General features: G+C 42.9%; 1 protein-coding gene across 6 annotated transcripts in view; it reads right to left on the reverse strand.

Annotated features, from left to right (window-relative positions):
- The window catches only part of LOC106577220 (zinc finger MIZ domain-containing protein 1), a 239501-nt gene that overhangs the window by 129581 nt on the left and 84956 nt on the right, over positions 1-24964 (reverse strand). For all 6 annotated transcript variants that reach the window (XM_045700990.1, XM_045700993.1, XM_045700991.1 and 3 more), the window contains exon 3: positions 20183-20256. The gene's annotated coding sequence lies outside the window, so the exon portion shown is untranslated. The remainder of the gene's footprint in view (positions 1-20182; positions 20257-24964) is intronic.

A 24964-nucleotide genomic window follows, 5' to 3' on the forward strand; every position in this document is an offset into this window, starting at 1 on the left:
CCTGCCTTACAACAGGCCTACAAGCCCTCAGTCCAGCCTCTCTCAGCCTATTGCGGACAGTCTGAGTACTGATGGAGGGATTAGGCGTTCCTGGTGTAACTCGGACAGTTGTTGTTGCCATCCTGTACCTGTCCCGCAGGTGTGATGTTCGGATGTACTGATCCTGTGTAGGTGTTGTTACACGTGGTCTGCCACTGCAAGGACGATCAGCTGTCCGTCCTGTCTCCCTGTGGCGCTGTCTTAGGCGTCTCACAGGACGGACATTGCAATTTATTGCCTGGCCACATTTGCAGTCCTCATGCCTCCTTGCAGCATGCCTAAGGCACGTTCACGCAGATGAGCAGGGACCCTGGGCATCTTTCTTTTGGTGTTTTTCCAGAGTCAGTAGAAAGGCCTCTTTAGTGTCCTAAGTTTTCAGAACTGTGACCTTAATTGCCTACCGTCTGTAAGCTGTTAGTGTATTAACGACCGTTCCACAGGTGCATGTTCATTAATTGTTTATGGTTCATTGAACAAGCATGGGGAAACAGTGTTTAAACCCTTTACAATGAAGATCTGTGAAGTTATTGGATTTTTACGAATTATCTTTGAAAGACAGGGTCATAAAAAGGGGACGTTTCTTTTTTTGCAGAGTTTATAAAATATATATATATATATATATATATATATATATATACAGTTGAAGTCGGAAGTTTACATACACCTTAGCCAAGTACATTTAAACTCAGTTTCTCACAATTCCTGACATTTAATCCTAGTAAAAATTCCCTGTCTTAGGTCAGTTAGGATCACCACTTTATTTTAAGAATGTGAAATGTCAGAATAATAGTAGAGAGAATTATTTATTTCAGCTTTTGTTTCTTTCATCACATTCCCAGTGGGTCAGAAGTTTACATACACTCAATTAGTATTTGGTAGCATTGCCTTTAAATTGTTTAACTTGGGTCAAACGTTTCAGGTAGCTTTCCACAATAAGTTGAAAGGATCAGTCTAAAATGCAAATCATTTTATAACATTTTTGACATGCGTTTTTCTGGATTTTTTTGTTGTTATTCTGTCTCTCACTGTTCAAATTAACCTACTATTAAATTATAGACTGATCATTTCTTTGTAAGTGGGCAAACTTACAAAATCAGCAGGGGATCAAATACTTTTTTCCCCCACTGTATGTATGTATGTATGTATGTATGTATGTATGTATGTATGTATGTATGTATGTATGTATGTATGTATGTATGACTGAGTGTAAACATTACACTCAGTAAAGTTTTAAAAGAATATAGAAATGTCAAATGTTATACTACTGGCTATGTACAGTGTTGCAGCAATGTGCAAGTATGAAAGGGAAAATAAATAAACAGATAAATCTAGGTTGTATTTAAAATGTTGTTTGTGCTCCACTGGTTGCCTGTTTCTCATGGTAATGGGACACAAATCTTGCTGCTGTGATGGCACACTGTGGTATTTCACCAAACAGTTTTCAAATGTTTTCTAGGTCTGTGTGATCTGTGGGAAATGTGTCTCTGTGGGTGGCAGGTAGCCTAGTGGTTTGAGTGTTAGGCCAGTAACCAAAAAGTTGGTGGATCGAATCCCCAACCTGACAAGGAAAAAAATCTGTCTTTCTGCCCCTGAAAAAGGCAGTTAACCCACAGTTCCTAGGCTGTTATTGTAAATGAGAATTTGTTCTTAACTGACTTGCCTAGTTAAATAAAGAAAAAAAATATGGTCATACAAGAAGTTAGGAAGTGCAGCTCAGTTTCCACCTCATTTTGTGGGCAGTGTGCACATAGCCTGTCTTCTCTTGAGAGCCAGGCCTGCCTATGGCAAGGATATGCTCACTGAGTCTGTACATAGTCAAGGATTTTCTTAATTTAAAATCAGTCACAGTGGTCAGGTATTCTGCCACTCTGCCCTCTGTTTAGGGCCAGATTGCATTCAGATGTTTTGGGTTGATTCTTTCCAGTGTGTCAAATAGTTATCTTTTTGCTTTCTCATAATTTGGTTGGGTCTAGTTGTGTTGCTGTCCTGGGGCTCTGTGGGGTGTGTTTGTGAACAGAGCCCCAGAACCAGCTGGTTGAGGGGACTCTTCTCTAGGTTAATCTCTCTGTAGGTGATGGCTTTGTGGTGGAATGTATGGACATCGCTTCTTTGTACGTGGTTGTGGAATTGAACAGTTATTTTCTGTATTTTGATAATTAGAGGATTATAGTCCTAAAACAGCTCTGTATATATTGTTTTGGGTTTTGCGTTGTACACAAAGTATATTTTTGCAAAATCCTGCATGCAGACATCATGGGTGTTTGTCCCATTTTGTGAATTATTGGTTGGTGAGTGAACCCCAGACGTCACAACCGTAGAGGGCAATGGGTTTGATAACTGATGTGGATGTTTTATGTTTCTTTTGATGGCATAGAAGGCCCCTCTCTCTCTGCTCTCTCTCTGTGCTCTCTCTCTCTCTCTCTCCCCTCAGACAGAAAAAAGCTGTCTCACTGTTGTGGTAGCAGGAGGACAAGAACCCTCCTGTGGCTGGACACACACACAACATATACACACACAACATACACACACACAACATACACACACAACATACACACACACAACATACACACACGACGGCTGAAGTAAAGCATCTGGATCACACAAATTAATTCTATTTTCTGACAGACTGTACAGCCACCCGCTAATCTGCCTTGTTATAATCCCTATCACTACAGACAGAGAGAGAGAGAGAGAGAGAGAGAGAGAGAGAGAGAGAGAGAGAGAGAGAGACAGAGAGACAGAGAGAGACTTGCATAACAGAGAAAAAAAGGCTTGATCTTATCCCTTGTTATCCCTGGAACTGGCCTTAACTGGAATGACCAAAAATAAACAATTACTCATATCAGGGGATACGCAGTTTTTCCCAGAAATACAGTATATTATATTTCATTCATAATTTGTACTATTGACCATTTAGAAACCAGTTTTGTCCTAATGTGTCTGTTAGGGTTGTCCTAATGTGTCTGTTAGGGTTGTACAATTCCAGTAACTTGCCCTAAATTCCCAGGTTTTCCTGAAAATCCCGGTTGGAATTTGGGGAATGTTACAGAGATGTTGAAACCCTAAGAAAGAGTACTATAGAGGGAGGGACACAGCATTATATCCACATGTGGTTTTTAAATGGTCAAATAAATCAAATACAAATATCAAATAGCGACATTGGGAAGGGAAGAAAAGAGATAGGTGTGTTTCAGTTCAGTTGCTGCTCTGTGTGTTTCGGTTTCATTGCAGATAACGAGAACAGGTTGGAGGAGAAAAAGCCAGCATTGATTTTGTTTGCTGGGCAGGCGTTTCTCCATTATAGAGCTTGGTCGATAAACACAGAGCTGAGCGGAATGGGAGGAGTGTGTGTGTGTGTGTGTCATTCATTACGATGATAAACAAATAAACACACACTACCCAGAATGTGTGTGTAATTATAATTGTTGCAATCTGAATAGAAAATGTTTAGTTGGTTTCTGCAGTTTGCTGTCTTCAGGGCTATGGAATCTGCTTAGATCAGCTAACGACTGGCCTACTCGTTTATTCGAGACTTACACATCCACACAAACGCTAAGATTGTGAGGGATCAATAAGGTTCTATTTATGAATAATGCTAAATGAGGCAAACACATATTTTGTGTGTGTGTGTGTATATATATGTGTGTGTGTGGCCTCCTCCTCTATACCTCCCCAGTATGACCTCTGACCTCTCACCCCTAGAGATGCCCAGTCTTCGGCCTGTTGGTCCAGGTTGAAACCGAACACTGTGTTTCCATTACTGTCACAACCCTGTAGACAACTGGCTCTCCGCCTGCCACACACACATTTTTACATTTACATTTTAGTCATTTAGCAGACACTCTTATCCAGAGCGACTTGCATTCATCTTAAGATAGCTAGGTGGGACAACCACATATCACAGGCATAGTAAGTACACCTTTCCTCAAAAAAGTAGCTATCAGCGAAGTCAGAGATAAAAAGGGGGGAGGGGGAGAGAACAGCTTGGACTGGGCTGAGCTGACCTCCCGTAGGGGTGGGAGGACCAAAAGACCAGAGGTGGCAGAACGGAGTGCTGGGGTTGGGGTGTAGGGTTTGAGCATAGCCTGAAAGTAGGGAGGGGCAGGTCCTTCTTCTGTTCTGTAGGTTCAGTGAGGGAAAAAAGTATTTGATCCCCTGCTGATTTTGTACGTTTGCCCACTGACAAAGAAATGATCAGTCTACAATTTTAATGGTAGGTTTATTTGAACAGTGAAAGACAGAATAACAACAAAAAAATCCAGAAAAACTAATGTAAAAAATGTTAGAAAATGATTTGCATTTTAATGAGGGAAATAAGTATTTGACCCCTCTGCAAAACATGACTTAGTACTTGGTGGCAAAACCCTTGATGGCAATCACAGAGGTCAGATGTTTCTTGTAGTTGGCCACCAGGTTTGCACACATCTCAGGAGGGATTTTGTCCCACTGCTCTTTGCAGATCTTCTCCAAGTCATTAAGGTTTCGAGGCTGACGTTTGGCAACTCGAACCTTCAGCTCCCTCCACAGATTTTCTATAGGATTAAGGTCTGGAGACTGGCTAGGCCACTCCAGGACCTTAATGTGCTTCTTCTTGAGCCAGTCCTTTGTTGCCTTGGCCGTGTGTTTTGGGTCATTGTCATGCTGGAATACTCATCCACGACCCATTTTCAATGGCCTGGCTGAGGGAAGGAGGTTCTCACCCAAGATTTGACGGTACATGGCCCCGTCCATCGTCCCTTTGATGTGGTGAAGTTGTCCTGTCCCCTTAGCAGAAAAACACCCCCAAAGCATAATGTTTCCACCTCCATGTTTGACGGTGGGGATGGTGTTCTTGGGGTCATAGGCAGCATTCCTCCTCCTCCAAACAGGGCGAGTTGAGTTGATGCCAAAGAGCTCCATTTTGGTCTCATCTGACCACAACACTTTCACCCAGTTGTCCTCTGAATCATTCAGATGTTCATTGGCAAACTTCAGACGGGGATATATATGTGCTTTCTTGAGCAGGGGGACCTTGCGGGCACTGCAAGATTTCAGTCCTTCACGGCGTAGTGTGTTACCAATTGTTTTCTTGGTGACTATGGTCCCAGCTGTCTTGAGATCATTGACAAGATCCTCCCGTGTAGTTCTGGACTGATTCCTCACCGTTCTCATGATCATTGCAACTCCACGAGGTGAGATCTTGCATGGAGCCCCAGGCCGAGGGAGATTGACAGTTCTTTTGTGTTTCTTCCATTTGCGAATAATCGCACCAACTGTTGTCACCTTCTCACCAAGCTGCTTGGCGATGGTCTTGTAGCCCATTCCAGCGTTGTGTAGTCTACAATCTTGTCCCTGACATCCTTGGAGAGCTCTTTGGTCTTGGCCATGGTGGAGAGTTTGGAATCTGATTGATTCATTGCTTCTGTGGACAGGTGTCTTTTATACAGGTAACAAAGTTTGTTTCCTGTATAAAAGACACCTGGGAGCCAGAAATCTTTCTGATTGAGAGGGGGTCAAATACTTATTTCCCTCATTAAAATGCAAATCATTTTATAACATTTTTGACATGCGTTTTTCTGGATTTTTTTGTTGTTATTCTATCTCTCACTGTTCAAATAAACCTACCATTAAAATTATAGATTGATCATTTCTTTGTCAGTGGGCAAACGTACAATATCAGCAGGGGATCAAATACTTTTCCCCTCACTGTAAGCACCATGGTCTTGTAGTGGATGCGAGCTTCGACTAGAAGCCAGTGGAGTGTGCAGAGGAGTGGGGTGACATGGGATAATTTGGGAAGGTTGAAAACCAGGTGGGCTGCAGAATTCTGGATAAATTGCAGTGATTTGATGGCACAAGTGGGCAGCCCAGCCAACAGCGAGTTGCAGTAGTCCAGACGGGAGATGACAAGTGCCTGGATTAGGACCTGTGCCGCTTCCTGTGTGAAATAGGGTCCTACTCTACGGATGTTGTAGAGCATGAGCCTGCAGGAGCAGGTCACTGCCTTGATGTTTGCAGAGAACGACAGAGTGTTGTCCAGGGTCACGCCAAGATTCTTTGCACTCTGGGAGGGCGACAGCGTGTAGTTGTCAACCATAGAGAGTTCTTTGAGCAGGCAGGCCTTCCCCATAGACCTCTACAACACACACCATGGTCCTCACACCTCTACAACACACACCATGGTCCTCACACCTCTACAGCACACACCATGGCCCTCACACCTCTACAACACACACCATGGTCCTCACACCTCTACAGCACACACCATGGCCCTCACACCTCTACAACACACCATTAGAGAATGAACAGATTCCTGGAGAGAAGGGGGGAAAGAGGAGAGAAGAGAGGGAGGATGAGAGGGTGTGTGTGTGTGTGTGTGTGTGTGTGTGTGTGTGTGTGTGTGTGTGTGTGTGTGTGTGTGTGTGTGTGTGTGTGTCAGGGTCGGCGGTGAAGAGTCGGTGTCACCTGACCATTCTAGTTTCAAAGCAGCGTTCAACTTAAGTATTTGTGACTAGCGCTATGTCCATTTCTACTAAAGCATGTTGTTGAGCCCTAATGATTTGAATAAACCCATGACTGTGGTGTCTATTGGCTGGTGAAGAGGAGGATAATGAATGACTGTGTTCAGGTATAACTCACTGGTGTTTCCATGAGAGAGTTTGTGTAGAATAAATAGATACTATCGGAGACTAAATGTTCAACTATGGACCCTTTCCAGAGTTTCAGGAAACAAATACAGGTTTATGTGAATGCATATGAATGTGTGTAAGTGAGTGCGTGTGTGTTTGTTTGTGCGTGTGTTGCCAACTCTGCTCCATGTTCAGCCTGTAAAACAAAAGACAGTCTGAATCACAGGTCACATCATCTGCAACAGCTGCGGTGGGGGGAAGGGGGGGGCAAGCAGATTTGGAGATGAAAGATGATCTGTGGTGGGTGGGTGTGTACATCTATATTCTCTCCCAGATATACAAAGGTACAGGGACTGCTAGGGACCAGCCATAATAATCCTGGTTAAAGAGGCACTATCCTTGTTATGTGTGGTGTTAGGTTAGTCCCAGCCAGAGACAGACAGAACATCCCTTCCTTTACTCTATACTGCTCTGGCCAGGTGTCACAGCAGGATATGGAGGATTCAACTCAACACAATAGGTCATGGAGTGCTTGTGTCTAATATACAATTCTAGAGATTCAAATACTACCGTATAACAAGGAATAGGATCAAGACTCTCTCTCTCTCTCTCTCTCTCTGAGAAGCAGAATTGGCCCAGATGTTAGCTAGTAAGAACTGCACTCTCTTCTTCCGCCTCTACTCAATCTGGCCACTTTAGCACCCCCCTATCCCTACTTCCACGAGACAGATTACTTCTTCTAACCTCCTTTCAGCAGGCTGCAATGAGAGAGAGACAGAGAGTGAGACAGAGACAGACAGAGGACAGACAGAGGATAGACAGAGAGAGAGAGAGAGAGAGAGACAGAGACAGACTGACACACAGAGAGAGAGAGAGAGAGAGAGAGAGAGAGAGACAGAGAGACAGAGAAACAGAGAGACAGGGATGTGTGTGTGCGCTTTGTTTGTGTGCGTTTCTCAGTCTGCACGTGTGTGTGTGTCGGGAAGAATGTCGCAAGACATTGTACAGGGTCTCAGATCATTAGGAGGCTTGTTCACCAAGGCTTTGTTCTGTGGCTTGTGGAGCTGAGGTAAAGCCTTTTACTGCAGCAGAACACACACACAAGGACAGACAGACAGACAGACAGACAGACAGACAGACAGACAGACAGACAGACAGACAGACAGACAGACAGACAGACAGGGACAGACAGACAGACACAGGGACAGACAGACACACACAGAGACAGGCACACAGAGAGAGACACACACACTGCTCCCATATAGCTCTAGCTACACATCTACATTGCTATTATATTCGACACTGACATTTAAAAATATCATTCTTCCCTGTGACATTTCAGATAGATCTAGTGTACCCTCTACTGGGAAAAACAACAACTGGTAGCAGTTATCAGCTTAGATCTGATTACAGAGCTTGTTAGATACACTGCCTTCAGAAAGTATTCATACTCCTTGACTTATTCCACATTTTGTTGTGTTACAGCCTGAATTCAACATGGATTACATAGATTTTTCTCACCCATATACACACAATATCCATTAATTACAAAGTGAACACATGTTTTTAGAAAATGTTAGCAAATTTATTGAAAATGAAATACAGAAACATCTCCTTTACATAAGTATTCACGCTCAAGTTAATAAATGTTAGAATCACCTTTGGCAGTGATTACAGCTGGGCGTCTTTCTAGGTAAGTCTCTAAGAGCTTTGCACACCTGGATTGTACAATATTTGCCCATTATTATTTTCAAAATTATTCAAGCTCTGTCAAATTGGTTGTTGATCATTGCTAAACAACCATTTTCCAGTCTAGCCAAAGATTTTCAAGTAGATTTAAGTCAAAACTGTAACTTGGCCACTAAGTAACATTCACTGTCTTCTTGGTAAGCAACTCCAGTGTATTTTATTCTATTTATTTAACCTATTTGGGGTAGGGGGCAGTATTTTTACGGCCGGATAAAAAACGTACCCGATTTAAACTGGTTACTACTCCTGCCCAGAAACTAGAATATGCATATAATTAGTAGATTTGGATAGAAAACACTCTAAAGTTTCTAGAACTGTTTGAATGGTGTCCGTGAGTATAACAGAACTCATATGGCAGGCCAAAACCTGAGAAGATTCTATACAGGAAGTGCCCTGTCTGACAATTTGTTCTCCTTCTAGGGCATCTCTATCAAAAATACAGCATCTCTGCTGTAACGTGACATTTTCTAAGGCTTTCATTGGCTCTCAGAAGGCACCAGAAAGTGGAATGAGAGCTCTCCAGTCTCTGGGCGAAAAACAAGGAGTTTTTGTGAGTGGTCCTGCTGAGAACAATGACACTGGAGCGCGCGTTCACGAGACGACTCCATTTTTTTCTTTCAGTGTTTGAACGAATACAACGTCGCCCGGTTGGAATATTATCGCTATTTTATGAGAAAAATAGCATAAACATTTATTTTAAACAGCGTTTGACATGCTTCGAAGTACGGTAATGGAATATTTTGCATTTTTTATCACGAAATGCGCCGGCGCGTCACCCTTCGGATAGTGACTTGAACGCACGAACAAAACGGAGCTATTTGGATATAACTATGGATTATTTCGAACCAAAACAACATTTGTTGTTGAAGTAGAAGTCCTGGGAGTGCATTCTGACGAAGAACAGCAAAGGTAATCCAATTTTTCTTATAGTAAATCTGAGTTTGGTGCGGGCCAAACTTGGTGGGTGTCAAATTAGCTAGCCATGATGGCCGGGCTATGTACTCAGAATATTGCAAAAGTGCTTTCACCGAAAAGCTATTTTAAAATCTGACACCACGATTGCATAAAGGAGTTCTGTATCTATAATTCTTAAAATAAATGTTTTTTGTCAACGTTTATCATGAGTAATTTAGTAAATTCACCGGAATTTTGCGGTGGGTATGCTAGTTCTGAACATCACATGCTAATTTAAAAAGCTGGTTTTTGATATAAATATGAACTTGGTTTAACAAAACATGCAAAACAAAACAAACAAAACAAGGAATAGGAATAGCAAATTTGAGAACAAGGCTACCTAAATTCTATCAGCATATTGATTGCAGTACTTGCGGGGGTAATACACTCGTTCACTGCTGGTCTAAATCCGCGATGCATACAAAGCCCTCCCACGCCCTCCCTTCGGCAAATCCGACCACGACGCCATCTTGCTCCTACCGTCTTGTAGGCAGAAACTCGAACAGGATGTACCAGTGATTAGAACCATTCGACGCTGGTATAACCTATCGGAATCCACGCTTCAAGATTGTTTTGATCACAAGGACTGGGATATGTTCCGGTCAGCCTCAGAGAACAACATCTGCATTGGAGATGTTGTACCCACTGTGACGAATAAGACCTACCCTAACCAGAAATGGATGGAAGGCGGCATTTGTGCAAAACTGAAAGCGTGAACCACCGCATTTAACCATGAAAAGAGGTCTGGGAATAGGCTGAATATAAACAGTGTAGTTATTCCCTCCACAAGGCAATCAAACAAGCAAAATACCGGTACAGGGACAAAGTGGAGATGCAATTCAACGGCTCAGATACGAGACGTATGTGGCAGGGTCTATAGGAAATCATGGACTACAAAAAGAAAACCAGCCATGTCATGGACACCGACGTCACAATTCCAGACAGCTGGCTGGTATGTTTACAGACATATTCAATCGCTCCCTATTCCAGTCTGCTGTCCCCACATGCATCACAATGGCCACCATTGTTCCTGTACCCAAGAAGATAAAGGTACCTGAACTAAATGACTACTGCCCTGTAGCACTCACTTCTGTCATCATGAAGTGCTTTGAGAGACTAGTCAAGGATCATATCACCTCCACCTTACCGGCCACCCTAGACCCACTTCAGTTTGCATACCGCCCCAACAGGTCCACAGACGATGCAATCGCCGTCACACTGCCCTATCCCATCTGGACAGGAGGAATACCTATGTAAGAATGCTGTTCATTGACTACAGCTCAGCATTCAACACCATAGTACCCTCTAAGCTCATCATCAAGCTGGAGGCCCTGGGTCTCAACCCCGCCCTGTGCAATTGGCTCCTGGACTTTTAACGGGCCGCCCCCGTTGATGAAGGTAGGAAACATCATCTCCACTTCGCTGACCCTCAACACTGGGGCTCCATAAGGGTGTGTGCTCAGCCCCCTCCTGTACTCCCTGTTCACCCACGACTACGCACGCCTCCAACTCAATCATCAAGTTTGCAGACGACACAAAGGTGGGCTTGATTACCAACAACAACGAGACAGCCTACAGGGAGGAGGTGAGGGCACTCGGAGAGTGGTGTCAGGAAAACAACTTCTCACTCAACGGCAACAAAAAGGAGATGGTCGTGGACTTCAGGAAACAGCAGAGGGAGCACCCCCCTATCCACATCGACGGGACAGCAGTGGAGAAGGTGGAAAGTTTAAGTTCCTCGGCGTACACATCAAGGATAAACTGAAATGGTCCACAGGCAGTGTGTTGAAGAAGTCGTAACAGCGCCTCATCAACCTCAGGAGGCTGAAGAAATGTAGCTTGTCACCCAAAACCCTGACAAACTTTTACAGATGCACAATCGAGAGCATCCTGTCGGGCTGTATCACAGCCTGGTACGGCAACTGCATCACCCTCAACCACAAGGCTCTCCAGAGAGTGGTGCGGTCTGCACAACGCATCACCGGTGGCAAATTACCTGCCCTCCATGATACCTACAGCAGCCGATGTAACAGGAAGGCCAAAAAGATCATCAAGGACAACAACCACCCGAGCCACTCCTGTTCACACCGCTACCATCCAGAAGGCGAGGTTAGTAAAGGTGCATCAAGGCTGGAACCGCGAGACTGAAAAACAGCCATCAGACTGCTAAACAGCAATCACTAACTCAGAGAGGCTGCTGCCTACATTGAGACCCAATCACTGGACAATTCAATAAAAGGATCACTAGTCACTTTAAACAATGACATTTTAAATAATGGCACTTCAATAACGTTTACATATCTTACGTTACTCAGATCATATGTAAATTCAGCAAAAAAAAGAGACATCTTCTCACTGTCAACTGCATTTATTTTCAGCAAACTTAACATGTGTAAATATTTGTATGAACATAAGATTCAACAACTGAGACATAAACTGAACAAGTTCCACAGACATGTGACTAACAGAAATTGAATAATGTGTCCCTGAACAACGGGGGGGTCAAAAGTAACAGTATCTGGTGTGGCCATGAGCTGCATTAAGTACTGCAGTGCATCTCATCCTCATGGACTGCACCAGATTTGCCAGTTCTTGCTGTGAGATGTTACCCCACTCTTCCACCAAGGCACCTGCAAGTTCCTGGACATTTCTGGGGGGAACGGCCCTAGCCCTCACCCTCCGATCCAACCGGTCCCACACGTGCTCAATGGGATTGACATCCGGGCTCTTCGCTGGCCATGGCAGAACACTGACATTCCTGTCTTGCAGGAAATCACGCACAGAACGAGCAGTATGGCTGGTGGCATTGTCATGCTGGAGGGACATGTCAGGGTGAGCCTGCAGGAAGAGCACCACATGAGGGAGGAGAATGTCTTACCTGTAACACACAGCTTTGAGATTGCCTGCAATGACAACAAGCCCAGTCCGATGATGCTGTGACACACCGCCCCAGACCATGACGGACCCTCCACCTCGATCCCGCTCCAGAGTACAGGCCTCGGTGTAATGCCGATTCCATCAACGATAAACGCGAATCCGACCATCACCCCCGGTGAGACAAAACCGCTGTTCGTCCATGAAGAGCACTTTTTGTCAGTCCTGTCTGGTTCAGCGATGGTGGGTTTGTGTCCATAGGCGACGTTGTTGCCGGTGATGTCTGTTGAGAACCTGCCTTACAACAGGCCTACAAGCCCTCAGTCCAGCCTCTCTCAGCCTATTGCGGACAGTCTGAGCACTGGGCAGTTGTTGTTGCCATCCTGTACCTGTCCCGCAGGTGTGATGGTCGGACATACCGATCCTGTGCAGGTGTTGTTACACGTGGTCTGCCACTGCTAGGACGATCAGCTGTCTGTCCTGTCTCCCTGTAGCGCTGTCTTAGGCTTCTCACAGTACAGACATTGCAATTTATTTCCATGCCTAAGACACGTTCATGCAGATGAGCAGGGACCCTGGGCATCTTTCTTTTGGTGTTTTTCAGAAAGGCCTCTTTAGTGTCCCAAGTTTTCAGAACTGTGACCTTAATTGTCTACCGTCTGTAAACTGTTAGTGTCTCAACGACCGTTCCACAGGTGCATGTTCATTAATTGTTTATGGTTCCTTGAACAAGCATGGGAAACAGTGTTTAAACCCTTTACAATGAAGATCTGTGAAGTTATTTGGATTTTTACGAATTATCTTTGAAAGACTGAGTTTAAATACTGTATTTTATAACATCTATTGCACTTTGCCTATGCCGCTCGGCCATACATTCATATGTACATATTCTCATTCGCCTCTTTAGATTTGTGTGTATTAGGTAGTTGTTGGGGAATTGTTAGATTATTTGTTAGTGTCACGTCCTGACCAGTATAAGGGGTTATTGTAGTTTGGTCAGGACGTGGCAGGGGGTGTTTGTTTTATGTGGTTCGGGGTTTGTTGGGATATGTTCTTATGTAAGAGGGGTGTTTGTTATATGTGTTCCGGGGTTTTTGGGTATTGCTCTATGTTTTGTATTTCTATGGTTTTTCAGGAACAGCTGTACATCGTTGTTGCTGATTGGGAGTCATACTTAGGTAGCCCTTTTTTCACCTGTCTTTTGTGGGAAGTGTTTTTTTTGCATAGCTGTGTTTAGCCTGCAAGACTGTTTGTCGTTCGTTCGTTTTCTTTATGTGTTCAATAAAAGTAAATATGAGCACTCAACCCGCTGCGCCTTGGTCTACTCCATACGACGACCGTTACAGTTAGATATTACTGCACTGTCGGAGCTAGAAGCACAAGCATTTCGCTACACTCGCATGAACATCTGCTAAAAATGTGTATGTGACCAATAACATTTGATTTGATTGGTGGTTGTCTCACCTAGCTATCTTAAGACGAATGCACTAACTAAGTCGCTCTGGATAAGAGCGTCTGCTAAATGATGCAAATGTAGATGTAAATGTAACATGTTATCAAAGTAAACCAGCTGATAAGAAAATCAGATGTTCATTAGTTCAAGTCCCACCCAATCAGATGTTTATTAGTTCAAGTCCCACCCAATCAGATGTTCATTATTTCAAGTCCCACCCAATCAGATGTTCATTAGTTCAAGTTCCACCCAATCAGATTAATATTGTTGGGAATTATGCACTTTCATCTACAAATACTCATACCTCTGAGACAGTTTACCTAAACCCATCAATGTATTCTTACAGGTTCATTCTGAAAGCCATCTATATAACACAAGACACTGTGATAACCTTCACCTTCCCCACTGCTGCACCTCACATAGTCAATTCCCTATAAGATACCATACACCATACTATGGAATTCTTATCTTCACATAGCCAAAACCTCATTATCCCTCAATTACTTCAAGCGAAGACTGGGGGGTCAGCCTGATGAATCAAACTAACCAATAATCCCCTCCATGTAACACACACACACTTTTTCTTGAATACTGGGTATATCATGTACAATTATAATTAATATGCTTTTGTTTAACTGACTGAGCCAACTTTTTTTTGTACTTGTATTTGTGGTGTGGTTTTCATATCAGCCCTTTTAGGCTTCCAACCTCACCTGCACACGGTTTTGACCAGTTTTTTATCTGCACTGTTTTGTCTTTCACTTCTTCGGTGCAAATAAATAAAACCTAAAACCTAATGGAAAGCGAGGTAGATAGCTCATTCTGTAGTAGTAACTGGCAGTGCTCACACCTGGTCAGTCAGTTGATATCAAAGTGCACCGTCTGATATGAAAAGCTAACAGGATAGCCTATCAGAACAAGGGGGATGGTGCAGGTACTGTAGCCTGCATACGTAAGAGCCTTTGTATCCATGCTTGAAATAGGATATTGTTACGTCTGTAATGCTGTAACACTCCCCTTTAGCAAACACTGTTATCATGTTATCACGAATAAACAGCAGTATCCTGGGACTATGTACAGGCTGTATACGCTAGATTATAAAGTGTGTGGGACATAATGGAAAAACAGAAACTTAAAAGAAAGCTTGAAAACAAATACTACATGTAATAACAATCCTGTGTGTGTGTGTGGTTTCACTGAGCTCATAACAGGAATAGGCTAAATAATGATCTTGTAAAAGCCCCCCAAAAACACAATCCACATAGCATAAAGATCAGAGTTCAAAATTACAATCTTCATCTGGATCGGAAAAATGAAAACAGAAAAAGGTGGACAAACAGACAGTAAAAAAAAATGTGTAAGTATTTTTTTTTTTTAGATTGCAGATTTGTCCAGCCAATGAAAAAAAGATCAGAAATAATCCTCTTAACTGTATGTTTGGTAATGTGATTTAGTGTTATTTAGTCTGTGTGGTTACAGATGCTGCTTTCCCCTTCAATTTATCCCATTTTCACCATAGTAAGGGTATTGACATTCCATAATAACACCAGATACAGCACAAGTGTGTGTGTATATGTGTGTGTGCGCGTTTCTGGGAATGAAATGATCCCCATTATGACACACTGTTCCAGAGTGACACGCAATCCCTGACCTCGCTCCAAATCAATGATCAACTTCACACATTAGCATGCATGTTTCAGGGAAAATACAGTATACTACCCTACCAACTCAGTGGCCCAGTCCGTAGAGCGTCTGCCCAGAGATTGGAATGCTGGGGTCCAATCCCCGGCCAAGTCATACCAAAGACTGTAAAAATGGGACCTGATGCCTCTCTGCTTGGCACTCAGCATTAAGGAGATAGATTGGGGGTAGGGCCCTGCGGTAGACCACCCCCCTCCTGTCCAGGGGGTGTTCTTGTACATCAAGCTGCCTCACGCTACAGAAACAGGAGATAGGCTCTTTTATGAGCTGTTCTGGCTCGGTCAAGGATCCTTACATACATAACCATGTAATATAGTACACCACAGCTTTAAGGACCCTCTGTCACTTCAATTAATACTGACAGTGATTTGAATATGGATAAAACTTGTGTTCATGTAAATATTGTGTATTTATCCAGGTTATTAGGTAATGATAAACCAATACAACATAAAACATGTATACCACAACATCGGCAACACTACTAGTTTTTTATCATTTTTTATTTATTCATTAGGATCTCCAATTATCTGACGCCAACGGCAAAAGCAAGTCTTACTGGGGTCCGACATACAACGAAAAATACATAACAGACAAAATACTTTTACATTTAAAAACTTCTGCATATATTCCAGGAGTCTACCTAGGGTTGTTACAGTAGCCTACCTAAAACCATTCTGCATGTTTTGACAAGGCAAAAAGTGTGTTGATAAGTCTAAATACTGCAATCCAGGGGAGTATTCACTAGGAAACAAGAGAAAGCAAACAGGAAATAGGGAGGGGCCATCTTGAATTTGTCCAATAAGAAATGCTTGCTACCATTTTCTGTAGCAAAACGTTTTTCTACGGTTTGCACAAATGAATATGACCCTGGTCTGACTGAATGGAGTCTACTAATCTACTAATGAATGGAGTCGACTAATGTGATGTGAACTGGATGAAAGGTTGTCTGACAGCACACCTCCATCCAGGCAGGTTGATCAGGGGTGAGTGTTCCATCAAAGCAGCAAGATTTGTGACCTGTTACCACAAGAAAAGGGCAACCAGTGAAGAACAAACACCATTGTAAATACAACCCATATTTATGTTTATTTATTTTCCCTTTTGTACTTTAACTATTTGCACATAATGAAATGCCTTTATTCTTTTGGAGTGTAATGTTTACTATTAAGTGTTATTGTTTATTTCACTTTTGTTTATTATCTACTTCACTTGCTTTGGCAATGTTAAGATATGTTTCCCATGCCAATAAAGCCCTTAAACTGAATTGAATTGAGAGGCCCCATCTGTGGTAATCCTGACCCAGGCACAGCAATCTCAAGCTGCTCCTCTCTGGCTCTCACCCTCCAGAGGGGAAAGTACACTACGGTACTGGCCTCAGTCACACAGCAGAGGGGTGAAGAAGGACTCCATTACTCACATAGGCACTTACAGACAAGACACACACAGACATGTATGGACGGACACACACACACACACACAATAATCTAGCGTATACAGCCTGTACATAGTCCCAGGATAAGGCTATGTCCATTACTAGTGTTTATTCATGATAGCAGTGTTTGCTAAAGGGGAGTGTTACAGCATTACAGACGTAACAATATCCTATTTCAAGCATGGATACAAAGGCTCTTACGTATCCCCCTTGTTCTGATAGGCTATCCTGTTAGCTTTTCATATCAGACGGTGCACTTTGATATCAACTGACTGACCAGGTGTGAGCACTGCCAGTTACTACTCAAGAGACAGAATGAGATATCTACCTCGGTTTCAATTCCCAACAATATTAATCTGATTGGGTGGGACTTGAACTAAGGAACATCTGATTGACTTTCATATCAGCCGGTTTACTTTGATAACAACTGATTGACTTTGATATCAGTTGTCGAGGCTCTATGTAGAAGAGTATTGATTCGTTCACACCTCATCCAAACATTGAAGTAGAAAAGGGCGTTGCTTTTCTATCTATTTAAAGCTCTTATGCAACCATAGGCTGCGTGAAGTCATGTCGGATAACCAGACCACACTGCTTTTTAATCTCTAGCAATCTTTTTAGTTTGACACAGAAATGACCTACCAATCAGTGACAAGCATTGAGCGCACCATGACTCTCAATCTAAACGTTTGCTCTGTGTAGCACACAGTGCCACTGACTATCACTCAATTCATCACAATACTAAATGACTGGAGAGATATAATTCTAACACATGGCATCGAGGCATTGTCATTAAATTGTAAGAATCAAAATATGCATAAACAATGTTATTGATACAGATACAGTGACTAGCTTCCCTCTGTGAGGGAAGGAGCAGTAGCCAATAGCTGCTAACAGAAACAAGCTGTTTCTTCAGAGCAGAAGGCCAGCATTTAAGTTCTGAAATACATCCAATCTCCACATACAGTATACGCGCACACACACACACACACAGTGTGTTTATGAAGAATCAAGAAATACCAGACAGGGAATTCCAGAGCTCGGCAACCCTCCTGGCTCATGTGACTGCACAAACACACACACACACACACACACACACACACACACACACACACACACACACACACACACACACACACACACACACACACACACAAAGATTGTGTGCGGTGCGTTTGCTTAAAGGCCATGATAAAAACAGGGGGAAAATGCGTAATCTGATATGCATGACTTACAGTATAGCCTCTGTCCTTTCTTTTCCCCTCACACATCATAGGTTGCATCTATTATACTCCCCCTCCCTCCCAAATACCAACCAAAACGTTAGACAGAGATTGACTCAGTATGCATTTAGGGGTTTGAGGTCAAATAAAAAACCTCTTAATACATGTCAAATGTGAGCAGACGTGAACACGTGAAATTGCGAAACATTAATGCACATTCTCTTGCTGCTCTAGAGCACCAAAACCAGTCTGCATATCTTCTGACAGTTCTAGAACACTAAAAACCAGGCTGTATGTTCTCTGACAGGTCTACAACACTAAAAACCAGGCTGTATGTTCTCTGACAGGTCTACAACACTAAAAACCAGGCTGTATGTTCTCTGACAGGTCTACAACACTAAAAACCAGTCTGTATGTTCTATGACAGGTCTCATTGCTCTAGATTCTATACTGAACAAAAATATAAATGGAACATGCAACAATTTCAAAGATTTTAACAAGTTACAGTTCATAAGGAAATCGGTCAATTTAAATAAATTCATTAGGCCCTAATCTATGGGTTTCAAATGACTAGGAATACAGATATGCATCTGCATCTGTAAAAAAAACTAGGTAGGGGCGTGGATCAGAAAACCAGTGTCTGGTGTGACCACCATTTGCCTCATGCAGCGTGACACATCTCCTTCACATAGAGTTGATCATGCTGTTGACTGTGGCCTGTGGAATGTTGTCCCACTCCTCTTCAATGGCTGTGCGGAGTTGCTGGATATTTACGGAAACTGGAACACACTGTTGTACACGTCGATCCAGAGCATCCCAAACATGCTCAATGGGTGACATGTCTGGTGAGTACACAGGCCATGGAACATTTCCAGCTTCCAGGAATTGTGTACATATCCTTGCGACAATGGGCAGTGCATTATCATGCTGAAACATGAGGTGATGGCGGCGGATGAATGGAATGACAATGGGCCTCAGGATCTCGTCACGGTATCTCTGTGCTTTCAAATTGCCATAGATAAAATGCAATTGTCTGTGTTGTCCGTAGCTTATGCCTGCCCATACCATAACCCCACACTTTTCACAATGTTGACATCAGCAAACCGCTCACCCACACAATGCCATACACATGGTCTGCGGTTGCGAGGCCGGTTGGATGTACTGCCAAATTCTTTAAAACGATGTTGGAGGCGGCTTTTTGTAGAGAAATGAACATTCAATTCTCTGGCAACAGCTCTGGTGGACATTCCTGCAGTCAGCATGCCAATTGCAAACTCCCTTCTGTAGCATTGTGTTGTGAGACAAAACTGCACATTTTAGAATGGTCTTTTATTGTCCCAGGCACAAGGTGCACCTGTGTAACGATCATGCTGTTTAATCAGCTTCTTGATATGCCACGCCTGTCAGGTGGATGGATTATCTTGGCAAAGGAGAAATGCTCACTAACTGGGATTTAAACAAATGTGTCCACCAAATTTGAGAGAAACAAGCTTTTTGTGCGTATGGAAGATTTCTGGGATCTTTTATTTCAGTTCATGAAACATGGGACCAACACTTCACATGTTGCGTTTATATTTTTGTTCAGTGTAGAAGACCAAAACCAGTCAATGATTTTTCTCTAGAACAGGGTTCCCCAAAAATCAGTCCTGGGGCCTCCCATGGGTGCACGTTTTGGTTTTTGTCCTAGCTCTACACAACTGATTCAAATAATCAAAGCTTAATGATGAGTTGGTTACTTGAATCAGCTGTGTAGTGCTAGGACAAAAAACTAAACGTGCACCCAGGGTGGGCCCCAGGACCGAGTTTGGGAAACCCTGCTCTAGAACAAAACCAGTCTGCCTTTTCTCTCTTGTTCCTCAAACCCAATCTGCAAGGTCTGTGACAAATATATAAACAACAGTACTGCCTGCATATCCATCCATCTAGATCACAACCAGATCAATGTCATTGTAGAGACCTCTTGTCTATAAAACATGCAAAGAAAGGGGTCAGCGTCCCAAATGGCACGAGTCTACCTGGGCCCTGGGCAAAAGAAGTGCAATAAATAGGGAATAGAGTACCATTTGGGATGCAGCCAGAGTGTGTCTGTCTGTGAGAGCAGATGTTGTGCATGATGAGGATAGAGGGCTCGTAAATCACCATGTCTTACCAGCGGAGAGGGAGGTTCTTGTGTTTCCTATTAACCAAAGCCTTCGCTACTTCCTCATCAATCATAGAACATGCCTGGAATGAAGAACAGAAACACAAAACATATTAGGACCACTCAATACAAATCATGTAGAAAATATGATGTTTTGTCCATGAGAAGGGTAAAAGAAAAAATCCAGTAACCTTCCCAAAATTCCAGAAATCCCGAGTTGGAAAATTCCCGGAATCAAGAACCCCATAATCCTCCAACCAGGATTTCTGGAAAAATGGGGAATTTGGGGAAAGTTCCCAGAAATGTGCTACACTATACATGAGCAACAAAGCCTGGGTGACAGTCTGGGTCTGTTTCTGCTCTCCTGTAAACATGTTTGGCATGACAATTCAATAGGAGTTACTGAGAGAGCTGAAACAGACTGGCAACATAGGCTTCTTTACCATCATTCATTGTGGATGGCCGGTATGGGTTAGTAGTAACATATGATCCTCCAAAAGACGAACAAGAACAACAACAAAATGATCACTTCAAAAAAAAAAAAAATATGTACAGTTAAAGTTGGAAGTTTACATACACTTAGGTTGGAGTCATTAAAATTCGTTTTTCAACCACTCCACAAATTTCTTGTTAAAAAACTATCGTTTTGGCATGTCGGTTAGGACATCTACTTTGTGCATGACACAAGTAATGCTTCCAACAATTGTTTACAGAGAGATTATTTCACGTATAATTCACTGTATCACAATTCCAGTGGGTCAGAACTTTACATTCACTAAGTTGACTGTGCCTTTAAACAGCTTGGAAAATTCCAGAAAATTATGTCATGGCTTTAGAAGCTTCTGATAGGCTAATTGACATTATTTGAGTCAATTGGAGGTGTACCTGTGGATGTATTTCAAGGCCTACCTTCAAACTCAGTGCTTTGCTTGACACCATGGGAAAATCAAAAGAAATCAGCCAAGACCTCAGAAAAACAATTGTAGACCTCCACAAGTCTGGTTCATCCTTGGGAGCAATTTCCAAACGCCTGAAGGTACCACGTTCATCTGTACAAACAATAGTACGCAAGTCCAAACAGCATGGGACCACACAGCCGTCATACAGCTCAGGAAGGAGACGCGTTCTGTCTCCTAGAGATGAACGTACTTTGGTGTGAAAAGTGCAAATCAATCCCAGAACAACAGCAAAGGACCTTGTAAAAATGCTGGAGGAAATGTGTACAAAAGTATCTATATCCACAGTAAAACGAGTCCTATATCGACATAACCTGAAAGGCCGCTCAGCAAGGAAGAAGCCACTGCTCCAAAACCGCCATAAAAAAGCCAGACTACGGTTTGCAATTGCACATGGGGACAAAGATCGTACTTTTTGGAGAAATGTCCTCTGGTCTGATGAAACAAAAATAGAACTGTTTGGCCATAATGACCATTGTTATGTTTGAGGAAAAAGCACAGGGGAGGCAGCATCATGTTGTGGGGGTGCTTTGCTGCAGGAGGGACTGGTGCACTTCACAAAATAGATGGCATCATGAGGAACGAAAATTATGTGGATATATTGAAGCAACATTTCAAGACATCAGTCAGGAAGTTAAAGCTTGGTCGCAAATGGGTCTTCCAAATGGACAATGACCCCAAGCACACATACAAAGTTGTGGAAAAATGGCATAAGGACAACAAAGTCAAGGTATTGGAGTGGCCATCACAAAGCCCTGACCTCAATCCTATAGAAAATTTGTGGGCATAACTGAAAAAGCGTGTGCGAGCAAGGAGGCCTACAAACCTGACTCAGTTACACCAGCTCTGTCAGGAGGAATGGGCCAAAATTCACCCAACTTATTGTGGGAAGAGAAATAAATCATTCTCTCTACTATTACTCTGACATTTCACATTCTTAAAATAAAGTTGTGATCCTAACTGACCTAAGACAGGGAATCTTTACTAGGATTAAATATCAGGAATTGTGAAAAACTGAGTTTAAATGTATTTGGCTAAGCTGTATGTAAACTTCCGACATAAACTATATATATAAATCTATATATAGATTTATATATATAAAATCTGTGTTAAATGAAAAATGTTATTGTCATGTGACGCGCTGGAGAAGACTCATCTGATCTCATGGAGATGGCTGACTTAAGTACAGTACTTAGAGAGACACTCCTGGAAACTGGATATGGGTGTAGTTACAGTACAGAGAGGCTTCTGGCCCAAGGCTAGAGCTGGGAAACACAGCTCTGGCCCTCCAGTTCCCAAGTCCCACTGGTTTTTGTTTCCAGCCAATCACAGACTGGATTAGCTGCCCGAGACATTGCTAGACAAAAGAAGTCTCAAACCTCTCCCATCCCAAAACCATCATTACTACTGTCCAGTTCCTGACAGCAATGGAGAAAATATGACTAATATGAGACAAACACATGATTGAACGTTTTGACGAAGAACAATTTCTCTTCAACATTCATCAGAATGGAAGTCTTTTAGTTTGAGTTTATAAACATTAGCTACTTCAATATCAACTCCCTTTGAATTATCCTAGCTTCTAATTAGAGATGAATTAGAGATGAATATATAGAGATGACTGTGTGTGTGTTTAGTAATCATAGCACCAAGACATTAGCCTACAAAGATAGAGAGGGAGTCAGGAAGGGTGGGAGGGAGAGAGAGAGAGGAGGGTTGGATGGATGGCGAGAGAGAGAGAGAGAGAGAGAGAGAGAGAGAGAGAGAGAGAGAGGAGGGAGGCATGTAGGGAGGATGAGAATGCGAGAAAGAGATGGATGGAGAGAGAGAGATGTAAAAAAAAGATTTTTAAAAAAGCTAAGTGTATATGCAAGTCTTCCATTCTGAATCTCAAGTACTTTCAGCTGCAGCACAGCGGGCTGTCTGTGTGGTGTCATTGTCTTAGTATTCTACTGGGAACTGCTCAGTCTATTTCAGTTTCAGTGTAGAGTGAATGGGAGAGGCACCAGACACAATAGAAAGAGAGGCCATATTAAAGACTTCAATCACGACTTTTACCTTGGTTTGTTTTAAACAATCTATTATGTTTTGAGTGCTTGTATCTTTCTGAAACACCAGCCTTTCAGATGTATGAGATCAATATAGCTGCCTCACCAAATACATGTATACTTCACTAATGCAATCAATCACTCACTGTAAACTGAAGAATGTAGGTAGATGATTCAAATAAAGAGTGATGACTTAATTTGGCCCAGTGCTGTGGCTCACAAGACCTCTCAAAAACAGACCTTAAGTCAGCCAGTTCAGTCAGCTAGTCAATATGCTAGCCAGTCTGTGAGCCAATCAGTCTGTGAGCCAATGAGTCTGTGAGCCAGTCAGTCTGTGAGCCAGTCAGTCTGTGAGCCAGTCAGTCTGTGAGCCAGTCAGTCTGTGAGCCAGCAAGACCACAAAGCAGCCCCCTTCCCCAACTCTGACTAACTCCATGTCTCAGCTGCCAAATCTATTGCCTCCTGACTGCAAGCTGTTGATTTCAATAGAACATTGGTGTCTGCTATCCTGGTTGAACCAGACTGCTATCCTGGTTGAACCAGACTGATGTGAAAAAAATATATATATTTTTAAACTTTACCCCTTTTTCTCTGCAATTTTGTGGTATCCAATTGGTTAACACGGCTGGCTTCCGCTTAACCCGGAAGCCAGCCGCACCAATGTGTTGGAGGAAACAACGTGGCCCAGACGATGCTGGGCCAATTACGCACCGCCCCATGGGTCTCCCGGTCGTGGCCGGCTGCGACAGAGCCTGGACTCGAACCCAGAATCTCTAGTGGCACAGCTAGCACTGTGATGCAGTGCCTTAGACCACTGTGCCACTCGGGAGGCTGACGTGAAACAATGGTGAGCTGTGCAGCGTTCAGTCTTGTTTAACCAGGTTAGGTGTCTGCAGGCCCTAGATGATGTTGTATCAGTAGCCTTGATGCCCTGGGCCCTTCATCCTTCTGCAGGAACAAAACCACAGTATAAGGGTTAGAAGGGAAACAATGCAGCAGAATGACACAACATGGAGCAATGCACAGGCAGATGTGGTCTGTTTCTTACCCTCCCTACCCCTCTCTCCCCCTCCATCTCTCTCTTTCCCTCCCTCCCTCCCTCCGTCCGTCCCTACCTCCCTCTCTGTGAGGTTATTTTCTCCAGAGAGCCAGATCTCTGTTTATGGGTCTGAGCATGTGTGAGAGGAGGAGTGCCAAAATGACACCCTATTCCCTAGATAGTGCACTACGTTTAACCAGGGCCCAAAGCGCTCCGGGCAAAAGTAGAGCACTATATTCATAGTTGCACGGCGCACCTCCATCACTCGGTCACGTCACGCCATTGCTATGAACTTTTTAAAGACGTCTCAGCCATAGTGGCTCTTGAAAGTCAAGTGTTTCTTAACGGGGGCTAATGATTGTTTCATCTGAATTACACTGTAGTGGCTTGGAAATATGACGACATTGCTAAAGTATGCTAATAATTAGCAAGAAACAACTGTCATCATTCAAATGTACTTTAGACAGATAGAAATGTTTCCTTTAGCTAGGAAAGTCAAAAATACCTGCTAGTGTTAGCTCGCTAAAATCTGGTGCTCTCCATTGTTTTACGTCAGATTGTGTCACTGCTACACGACGCTTGTCCCTGAACCAATTTGCCTTCTAGGACGGGGAACTCATATTCAAATTTGAATATTCCAGAGCATCTGTTTCTTATTAAGTGTATCACTGCGCTCTCATGAAATCTCTATGAAATAGGCAGAATAGCTGGCCAACTTATTACATTGATTTATACTGAACAAAAATAT

This window comes from Salmo salar, chromosome ssa18 (genome assembly GCF_905237065.1).
Source record: "Salmo salar chromosome ssa18, Ssal_v3.1, whole genome shotgun sequence".
Classification (NCBI taxonomy): Eukaryota; Metazoa; Chordata; class Actinopteri; order Salmoniformes; family Salmonidae; genus Salmo; species Salmo salar.